Below are 11,349 nucleotides of genomic sequence, written 5' to 3'. Positions count from 1 at the left end.
TCCTCCATCTTTTAGCTATAGAATTTGTTGGAGACTTCATATCTCTCAACTCGGGTATTTGCTTGAAATAATAACTTCAACTCCTGGAACATCTCATATGGTCCATGACGTTTAAAACGTCTTTGAAGTCCCGATTCTAAGTCGTTAAGCATGGTGCACTAAACTATCAAGTAGTCATCACATTGAGCTAGCCAAACAGTCATAACGTATGCATCTGCTCCTGCAATAGGTCTGTCACCTAGCGGTGCATCAAGGACATAATTCTTCTGTGCAGCAATGAGGATAAACCTCAGATCACGGATCCAATCCGCATCATTGCGACTAACATTTTTCAACCTAGTTTTCTCTAGGAACATATATATAACATAGGGAAGCAACAACGCGAGCTATTGATCTACAACATAGATATGCTAATACTACCAGGACTAAGTTCATGATAAATTAAAGCTCAATTAATCATATTACTTAAGAACTCCCACTTAGAAAGACATCCCTCTAATCCTCTAAGTGATCACGTGATCCAAATCAACTAAACCATAACCGATCATCACGTGAAATGGAGTAGCTTTCAATGGTGAACATCAATATGTTGATCATATCTACTATATGATTCACGCTCGACCTTTCAGTCTCAGTGTTCCGAGGCCATATCTGCATATGCTAGGCTCGTCAAGTTTAACCTGAGTATTCTGCGTGTGCAAAACTGGCTTGCACCCGTTGTAGATGGACGTAGAGCTTATCACACCCGATCATCACATGGTGTCTGGGCACGACGAACTTTGGCAACGGTGCATACTCAGGGAGAACACTTTTATCTTGAAATTTAGTGAGAGATCATCTTATAAAGCTACCATCAATCAAAGCAAGATAAGATGCATAAAAGATAAACATCACATGCAATCAAAAAAAATATGTGACATGATATGGCCATCATCATCTTGTGCCTTTGATCTCCATCTCCAAAGCATCGTCATGATTTCCATCGTCACCGGCATGACATCATGGTCTCCATCGTCTTGATCTATATCAATGTGTCGTCATATGGTCGTCTCGCCAACTATTGCTCTTGCAACTATTGCTATCGCATAGCGATAAAGTAAAGCAATTATTTGGCACTTGCATCTTATGCAATAAAGAGATAACCATAAGGCTTTTTGCCAGTTGCCGATAACTTCAACAAAACATGATCATCTCATACAACAACTTATATCTCATCTTGTCTTGACCATATCACATCACAACATGCCCTGCAAAAACAAGTTAGACGTCCTCTACTTTGTTGTTGCAAGTTTTACGTGGCTGCTACGGGCTTAGCAAGAACCGTTCTTACCTACGCATCAAAAACCACAACGATAGTTTGTCAAGTTGGTGCTGATTTAACCTTCGCAAGGACCGGGCGTAGCCACGCTCGGTTCAACTAAAGTTGGAGAAACTGACACCCGCCAGCCACCTGTGTGCAAAGCACGTCGGTAGAACCAGTCTCGCGTAAGCGTACGCGTAATGTCGGTCCGGGCCGCTTCATCCAACAATACCGCCGAACCAAAGTATGACATGCTGGTAAGCAGTATGACTTATATCGCCCACAACTCACTTGTGTTCTACTCGTGCATATGACATCTACGCATAAAACCTGGCTCGGATGCCACTGTTTGGGAACGTAGTAATTTCAAAAAAATTCCTACGCACACACAGGATCATGGTGATGCATAACAACGAGAGGGGAGAGTGTTGTCCACGTACCCTCGTAGACCGAAAGCGGAAGCGTTAGCACAACGCGGTTGATGTAGTCGTACGTCTTCACGATCCGACCGATCAAGTACCGAACACACGGCACCTCCGAGCTCAGCACACGTTCAGCTCGATGATGTCCCTCGAACTCCGATCCAGCCGAGTGTGGAGGGAGAGTTTCGTCAACACGACGGCGTGGTGACGATGTTGATGTTCTACCGATGCAGGGCTTCGCCTAAGCACCGCTACAGTATTATCAAGGTGGACTATCACTACTAGGAAAAAGCCTAGCAGCAGCGAGGGTTTTGGGCCTCTCAGTAGCGCGGGCACCGGCGCTACTAATAAGGCGCTACAACTAACGTATAGCAGTAGCGCCGGTTGTCCCACGCTACTGCTATACATGAATAGTTGTAGCGCTCTTTGGGAAAGGGCGCTACTGATATTATCTGCAGCGCTGTTTGCTGGGACGCGCTACTGACAATGCGGCGCTACTGCTAAATTTCCCCCTCGCTACTACTAGTTTATTTATTAGTTTTTTTCCTGCATATTTGTTTTGTATTTGTTTTGTATTTGAATAGGCTTTATACAATAATCTTTAGCATATCATACACATACAAATGTAATCATAGCATATACATACAATTAGTCTCATCAAATCATGTCATCATTATAATCATCATCCAACACAAAGTGGTCTCTCGTCATCATCTTGAAAATAGCGATACAAGTCTCGAATGATATGCAAATACATCGTCATCCATCTAAACAATGATATACGCGAGAAGAGCTATCACTTTGAGAACATGAGTTCGTATCCCTCTTTCGCATTAGTGTGAACCTCTAAACTAACTACTGCCTGTCGCTCGGAAACCGGAAGGGCCTGACACTCCGGCCACTTGTCGTATATATATATATACTCCTGGCATAGCACTTCTTCGCCATCTATGATCTATGCATCTGCATCATCACATGAGTCGATGATATGCAACATATATAGTTGAGCAACAGAAAGAGACAGACTTGGCAAAAATAAAAACAACATATCATAAGCATAAATAACAAAGTTCATCGTACCCCAAAATGCCCTAACTAGAGTGATTTTCGCTAGTCGAGGAGGAGGACGGTTTAATCTCAGAGTAGGGTTCCTTCTTATCGATGATCCTTGCTTTCACTCGATTTTTCCAGGCGGCCAACGCGTCGCTAAACTTGGTCATGGCGTGTTTGTTTATCTTCTTCATTGCCGGGTCCTCATATGGATCTTTATAATCCTTCTCATTCCGGCCCAGGAACAAGAATATCTGGTGAAACTTCTTTAGGAGGGAGCTCCTCATATTTTCTATCTTCTGTAGTTTCTCATCGTTGATGGTGGCGGTTGTCCGTACGATGCAGCCTATTTGATTGCCGTAGCATCGACGTGCTTCCTCAGGCGCCGTTGGCTCAAAATTGCCGTCGTCCACCTCCGTGACCACCACTCTAGTAGTCTTGAGTTTGTTAGGAACCCGTTGCCTCTTTTCTTTCGGTTCTACACTGGCTCCGCTCCCCGAGGCAGCGCCGGTCTCAGTCTCGGCGCCGGTCTCGATGCCGGTCTGAGTCTGAGCGCCGGTCTCAGTCTCAGCACCGGTCTGCATGTTGGTCTCAGTCCCCGATGCCACCGGTGGGCCCAACAATAACATCGGTTGATCGTCGGTAAGGCTAAAAAATTCGTCTGCCGCCCGGTAGGCGTCGTAGCAATCACCAGAACCCTGCCCTTCATCGTTGCTAGCCATGTTTCCTATGATTAAATCTAGTCAATTAATTCTAGACCTAATAAAATGAATAATGACATAAAAAAGGCCTATTGTTTTGCAAGAATGTTGACTCCTTCCTGGTGCGGCAAATCCCGGGCACTCGATATGTCCTAGTTTGTAGCACAAGTCATGCCGAAATTCACGGAAAATTTCGGCATGACCTTTGCTAAAAAGTGGACAAATCGAGAACCTGAAATTTGCCGGAACAGAAATGAATCAACATTCTGGCAAAACATAGGCCACTCAGCATCATTCCAGCACAAGTCATATATAGTTTGACCAAGTTTTTGAAAAGAAAAAACAATTCTGTTTTTTGTTTATAGCTAAATGCCATAGCTACTGTTTTTTATTTATAGCTAAATACTTATGTTTTTTGTCTAAAGCTAAAAGTATTTAGCTAAAAATATTCAGGTCCATAGTCCAAATAATGCTACTATTATTTATATACCCTCTATTAGTTTAAAGCTAAATGGAATTACTGTTTAGGCATTTTCATAAAAATTGCCCTAGCTAATTTCCTAAAAAAATTGCTAATCATTTTTCCTAAATGCTACAAAATGCGTACTGCCCTAAAAAATCTAGGGTTCATATGAACACCTAGGGTTCATATGAACATCAACACAGTATCAACATATATATGAAATTGCCCTAGCAGAGAGAGAGAGAGAGGAGGGTAGGGGACAGTAGAGGCAGAGCCTTACGGTCGGCGGCAAGGGCAGGCTCTGGCTCGGGCGGCGGCGGTGAGGTCGAGGGCGGTGGCGGTGAGCTCGAGGGAGGCGACGGTGAGGTCGACGATGGCCTCGGGCAGCGGCTGTGAGGTCGAGGGCGGCCTGGGCGGCGGCGGTGTGGTCGAAGGTGGCGGGCGGCGGCGGTGTGGTCGAAGGCGGCCTCGGGCGGTGGCGATGTGATCGAAGGCGGTAGGGCGACGGTGGCGATGGAGCAGTTGGGGGACAGGGGGGCCGGGAGTAGAGAGAGGGGGAAAGGACTTAGCGAAATTTTGAGCCCGGGATTTGAGTCAAACTAGCAGTAGCGCATTTTTCCGAAACGCGCTATAGCCAAGATAGCTATAGCGCGTTTCGGAAAAACGCGCTACTGCTATTCCATTCTGCTTTTACTTGTTTTCACTTTATTTTATTTCCGTTAGCAGCAGCGCCTTACACGTAAGCGCGCTACAGCTAAGGAGATTAGCAGTAGCGCTGGCCGGTATACGCGCTACTGCTATGTTGGGCTAGCCATGTGCGCCCAGTTCAAACATAGCAGCAGCGCGGTTTATCGAAGCGCGTTGCTCCTAAGTAGCAGTAGCGCTTGATTTTGTACGGCGCTACTGGTAAGATTATGTGTATAGGCTTTTCCCTAGTAGTGTATGGTGGAGGGGGGCACCGCACACGGCTAAAAGATCAACTTGATCAATTGTTGTGTCTATGGGGTGCCCCCTGCCCCCGTATATAAAGAAGCAAGGGGGGAGAGGTGTGACCAGCCTTGGGGCGCGCCAGGAGGAGTCCTACTCCCACCAGGAGTAGGATTCCCCCGCCCTTTCCTAGTTGGATTAGGACTTGGGGAGGGGGAAGGAGTGGAGGAGAAGGAAGGAAGGGGGGGCGCCGCCCCCCTCTCCTTGTCCTATTCGGACTAGGGGGGAGGAGCGCGCGGCCAGCCCTTGCCTCCTCTCCTCTCTTCCACCTAGGCCCATTAAGGCCCATTAAGTTACCGGGGGTTCCGGTAACCTCCCGGTACTCCGGTAAAATCCCGATTTCACCCGGAACACTACCAATATCCAAACATAGGCTTCCAATATATCAATCTTCATGTCTCGACCATTTCAAGACTCCTCGTCATGTCCGTGATCACATTCGGGACTCTGAACAACCTTCGGTACATCAAAACATATAAACTCATAATATAACTGTCATCATAACGTTAAGCGTGCGGACCCTACGGGTTCGAGAACTATGTAGACATGACCGAGACACATCTCCGGTCAATAACCAATAGCGGAACCCGGATGCTCATATTGGCTCCTACATATTCTACAAAGATCTTTATCGGTCAGACTGCATAACAACATACGTTGTTCCCTTTGTCATCGGTATGTTACTTGCCCGAGATTCAATCATTGGTATCTCAATACCTAGTTCAATCTCGTTACCGGCAAGTCTCTTTACTCGTTCTGTAATACATCATCCCGCAACTAACTCATTGGTTGCAACGCTTGCAAGGCTTAAGTGATGTGTATTACCGAGAGGGCCCAGAGATACCTCTCCGACAATCGGAGTGACAAATCCTAATCTCGAAATACGCCAACCCAACAAGTACCTTCGGAGACACCTGTAGAGCACCTTTATAATCACCCAGTTACGTTGTGACGTTTGGTAGCACACAAAGTGTTCCTCCGGTAAACGGGAGTTGCATAATCTCATAGTCATAGGAACATGTATAAGTCATGAAGAAAGCAATAGCAACATACTAAACGATCGTGTGCTAAGCTAACGGAATGGGTCATGTCAATCACATCATTCTCCTAATGATGTGATCCCGTTAATCAAATAACAACTCATGTCTATGCATGGTTAGGAAACTTAACCATCTTTGATTAACGAGCTAGTCAAGTAGAGGCATACTAGTGACACTATGTTTGTCTATGTATTCACACATGTATTATGTTTCCGGTTAATACAATTCTAGCATGAATGATAAACATTTATCATGATATAAGGAAATAAATAATAACTTTATTATTGTCTCTAGGGCATATTTCCTTCAGGCGGCGGTGAAGGGGAGAGTGGGGAACGTGGGAGTAGCGCTAGGGTTCGGGTTGGGGGAAGGGGTTAAGCAAGGGGCTCGGGGTGGGCCGTTTCGGTTGGGCCTGTGGCCTGCTGGGCCGAAGCCCAGGGGGCAGGGGGTTTCTATTTCCCTTTTTTTTGTTAGTTTTGTTTTTTTCTTTTTCTTTTATTATTTTCCTATTTTTGTTTTAATTCAATTTAAAATATTTATGCATTTGTAAAAATGTGGTACCTTCACCTTAAATAACTAGGCATTATTTGGCACACTCCGAACATTTTAATTTTGATGTTTGAAACTTTTATAGTTGACATAAATTTGAATTTGAATTTTGAAACGGTTTCGAATCATCGCGAGGTTAACAACAGTAACCGTGGTGACGTGGCATCATTAGCGTGGGATTACTGTAGCTTAATTACCGAGCATCACACGTTCTCTCGTCGTCGGAGGAACTTCTGTGTGTGCGTGTGTGTGGTGAACTTGTCGGATTTTGTGCTCTGGTGGTTTGCTTTATATATAAAGCGGGTCGAAAGCCTTTTCGGTAAACTCAAGGTCGAGATATTTGAGAAGCAAATTAACAATTGTTAGAGAGAGGGGGCCAATTCCCCCACCCCCACCCCCAACTTGTATTTTTGTTGAATTAAGGCAACCTCATAGCTAAATAAGGCTATAGCTCAATGCAACACAACAAATATCATATCTAGATCTCCCCACCTAGATATTATTTGTGGATATGGTCTTTTCTTATTGATGCATGTGTTGCTACTTGTCGAGAGATGTTCATTATGGTGTATTTTGGCTGAATGATTTGCTTCTTGTTTCTATTATCATTAATGGTTGGCCATGCTATGGTAGGTTAATTAGCACCTTCTCTGAGGACGCGGTTGTTCTGCTCGCGAGCACAGATGAGCCCTTTATCCCCACGGTTCGACAGTGCTTGGGGATGCGTAGCGTGGAATAAGTGAGCCAGCTGATCGATCTTTTTTAATTCAGGATAGCAAGGGATACGGTATGGAGGTTTGCCGTACGCCGCGCCGGTGACGGAGGCCGCAGCTGGCGCCGTGACGGCAGATTCCCGGAGCCGTAGCCCGGGACGCTGTTGTACTCCTGATCCGTAGCTCAGGAACTGAGCACTCCGGTAAGCCGAGCTGTGGACCGTAGTAAATGAGGAAGCAGGCCAGGGCGGTGCTGTCTCCCACCTCTCTCCACGTTTTGTTGGATCGCCATTGACGCCCCGCGGAGGTCGGCGGTGCAGGGAAAACAGGGCGGCGACTGTCGGGCTGGAGTTCCTGATGCAAACTATTAGGAGGTAACACAAATCCCCCGCTCTCCCAACCCCATCTTCCCTTCCCTCTTTCTTCTTGTGGTTTCTGCATTGGATCTGTCTCTGAACCAAATTCAAAGAATTTGTTTGGTCGCAGCGCCGCGGTGATGGAAGAGGTCAACGACAACGAGCTACCAATGGAGCCGCTGCACTACCCCGCGGTGGCGGCAGGAGCCGAGGAGCTACGGCCAATGGGCACAGGTCGCGTTGACGACGAGATCTGTGTAGCTCGTGGAGCAGTTGCATCCGAGCAGGATAAGGAACCACAAGCATCTGAGCAATCAATTGGGCAGATGATCCAAAAACTCCGGCTGGACTCGCAGGTAATATACTGGTTAATTGTGTATGCATTGCAGATTGTTTGTCCCGATTTTAGTTGTACTTTGAATCCCATCAGCTGACGTGCGCGTAGGCTGGTCAGTTATGCAGTAACCTCTAGACACATAATTTCAGAACATTGGAATGATTGTGTACAAATTTCTTTGCAACGATTGTGTGCTTTATTCGTGGCAAGTGATTTACGTAGTAGCATCAAGCCATCAACGCATGATTAAGAGAAAGCAGTTCAGTCGATTAGATAGCGAAATTGAGCTGAAATCTTGAAATCATGGGACACTGAGATGCATAGTGTACTGAAAATCGAGCTTGGTCAATATGGTGAAAATAGGGTGAAAAGTAATGCAAAGAAATTTAATTTACACATATTGGGGAATATGAAAGTCAAGAAATAATTGAATTTGTAAGACATTAGGTTAGACATAATTAAACATGAGGGTATGTGACTAGGGTAGTGGATAACTAACATGCACAATAATGGATAAAACCATAATTCAGTTGGTATGCTTGTGAGAAGCATTTGTACTTCGGTACAAAATCCTATAGATTGTGGCTGGTGAAAATGAGGAACTAGATTACATCTTAATGTATGCATAGGGATCTTGTTCATGACACTAGAATGGATATGGCGTAACATATTGATTTATTGAAATACAGAGTTAGAATTGGAGCTGCTGCTCCAGGAAGGGTGCCTTGCCCTGGCTGACCCAGCGCCCTTGAGAAGGCAATACGGGGGTTCGGTGACAAACCATGCAACATTGTAATCGTGCCAGAACTGGGTACAAGCTTCGACAAGCTCGGGGAGGCCTATGATTTTTATTTGCAGGGTAAAGCAGGGGTGGAAACACACTAGATCATGCAGATGTGTGTACCCTGCATTAATAAGACTGCTTCGATCGAAGGACAATGATTGGTACATAGCTGAGCATCGAGAACATCACAACCATTCACTGTCTCCAACATATGGGCAGACAATACACTGGCCTTCCCACAAGCACATTGATACATACAATGGAGATTTGGGGAGCAGCTGCGTCAGAACAATGTCAATCTAGCCAAAGTGCATAGCATAATAGGAAGCTTTTTGGTTCAATGGAAAAGGTGCCATTCACGAAAAGAGCTCTGAAATTTTTGTGTGAAAAAATCAGCAGAGAGCAAGCAGAGAATGATGTGAGGAAAACAATGGAGGTTTTTGCAGGTCTGGGTTCAACGGACCCACACTTCACTTACCGTGTGCAGGCAGACAAGGATGGTCGGATAACAACTCTGATGTGGGCAAATGGGAGCATTAGATTGCAGTACACCTTCTTTGGAGATGTTTTTACCTTCGATACAACATACAGAACAAATCTGTACAACATGCCGTTTGGTCTGTTTGTAGGAGTGAATAATCATTTCCAGAGCATCATCTTGGCTGGGATTTTGGTCCGTGATGAAAAAGTGGAGACTTTTGAGTGGGTTTCCACAGAATGCGTTAGGATGATGGCTGGAAGTGCACCAAAGACAATTCCAACAGGTCAGAACCCATATTTTAGAAAATGTCTGTGTGACAACTGTGTAAAAATGATGTTGTTTTAGCTAATATCATATTTGGTGTTGTGCAGATCAAAACCGTGCGATGGAGGTTGCCATGGTGTAAGTGGCACGTGCTGAAAAAGGCGAAGGAATCACTCGGTTCATTGTACACCAAGAAGAGCGAGTTCACGGCACAGTTCCACAAGGTAGTAAATCACATGCTTACGATCGATGAATTCGAGGAAGCATGGAAGATACTGGTTGAGTAATATAATTTAAAGACGCATGACTACATGACTCGAACTGTATGAAATAAGACACAAGTGGGCGAAGCCATATTTCAAAGGTGTTTTCTGTGCTAAGATGACAAGCACCCAATGCAGTGAAAGTGCAAACCACATGCTGAAGAGCTATGTCCCACCTGGTTGTCTGATGCATATGTTTGTCAAAAAATACATGAGACTGCAGTTTGACAGGGAAGCTGAGGAGAACTACGAGGAGAAACGGACACGAATAGTAAGTCAACGTTTGGTAATTGCCACTAGTTTTGTAGTGCTGACCTCTACGTTTCAGGGTAGAACACTATACAAAGCAAACTTAGCTATTGACAGACATGCTGGTAAGATATAGACACGTGCTATGTTCGAGCAGTTTGGACATATAAGGTAAATGTTGAGTGCGGTGCATACCAAGTTGAGGAGCTTGAGAAAGGGAAACTGTATCTTGCGATTCATACAGAGGCTGCAAGGAGAGAAAAGTGGTGTAGGGTGTCATATAAGGTAAATGTTCTTGAAGGAGGTGAGGAATTCGATTGCGAGTGTGGGCAATTTGCACACATGGGACTCCTTTGTAGCCATGTTTTGAAGGTATTGTTAGTACACAAATCAAGCATGCGTTGCCAGATACATATATATTCTGTGAAGTATGTGGTAAACTAACTAACCAAATTGAACTGTGCAGGTGATGGATTTCATTCGTATTACAGAGATACCGCCGAAACACATTGTGAAGCGATGGACGAGGGACGCGTGTGATGTGCTGCCAGCCCATCTTACTCAATACCAGAGAGATCATGCACACAAAAATACAAGCACCAACAGCAGCTGCTGTGAGTGGGGGTGCAGGCATCGAGGCAGTGAATGATGATGCTACTTCTGGAAATGAGACTGGGAACAGACACACTGGTTTATTGGCGCCGAAGAAATGGAAAGAAATGGGGCGCCCAACAACCAGCCGGGAGAAGGCACCGTACGAGGGACTCAGCAAGCGGACAATGTTCTGCAGCATATGTCGGCAGCAGGGGCACAAGAGGACTACATGCCTGGACCGGGGAGATGCCCCGAAGCCTGTTTGTAAACCAGCAAGGTGCAAGAATTGTGGGATTGAAGGTCACAGACGGAACAACTGCCAGAAATTGGGTGATTTACGGATGATTGGCTTGTGAGGAGGTGCAGCAGACTATGTACTTAAGACAATAATTCTGTAGAGCTTAATGTGTGCAACTGTAGTTCCATGCTATAGAATTATAGGTACCACCATTTCTGAGCACTATGGTGGTGTGTATGCTTCTGAATTTTTGGGCAATAAGTTGGAGTTCATAATTGGAAAATATAATAAAAATGTACTGAGGTGAAGCATACTGAATTTTGAAGAACTACGGTAGTGTCTACATTCCTGAATTTTTGGGCAATAAGTTGGAGTTCATAATTGGAAAATATAATAAAAATGTACTGAGGTGAAGCATACTGAATTTTGAAGCACTACAGTAGTGTCTACATTTCTGAATTTTTGGGCAATTTGTTGATGTCCAGAATTTGAAAATTTTATAATTAAAGTTCTGCTTTTCTGAATTTGTATGCAATATGGTGATGCATACTGAATTTC

The 11,349-nt window shown here is 44.9% G+C and overlaps 1 long non-coding RNA gene across 1 annotated transcript; it reads left to right on the top strand.

Annotated features, from left to right (window-relative positions):
• The first annotated feature begins 7,195 nt into the window (after positions 1-7,195).
• Positions 7,196-11,104, top strand: LOC125532418. Its single transcript, XR_007294115.1, has 5 exons — positions 7,196-7,599; positions 7,712-7,937; positions 8,608-9,466; positions 9,555-10,331; positions 10,426-11,104. It is a non-coding gene; the product is annotated as an uncharacterized LOC125532418 (long non-coding RNA).
• Positions 11,105-11,349: the final 245 nt, after the last annotated feature.

The sequence above is a fragment of the Triticum urartu genome, chromosome 1 (genome assembly GCF_003073215.2).
Source record: "Triticum urartu cultivar G1812 chromosome 1, Tu2.1, whole genome shotgun sequence".
Taxonomy (NCBI): Eukaryota; Viridiplantae; Streptophyta; class Magnoliopsida; order Poales; family Poaceae; genus Triticum; species Triticum urartu.
The sequence above is the reverse complement of the archived record's forward strand: the minus strand, read 5'-3'. Positions and strand labels throughout refer to the sequence as shown.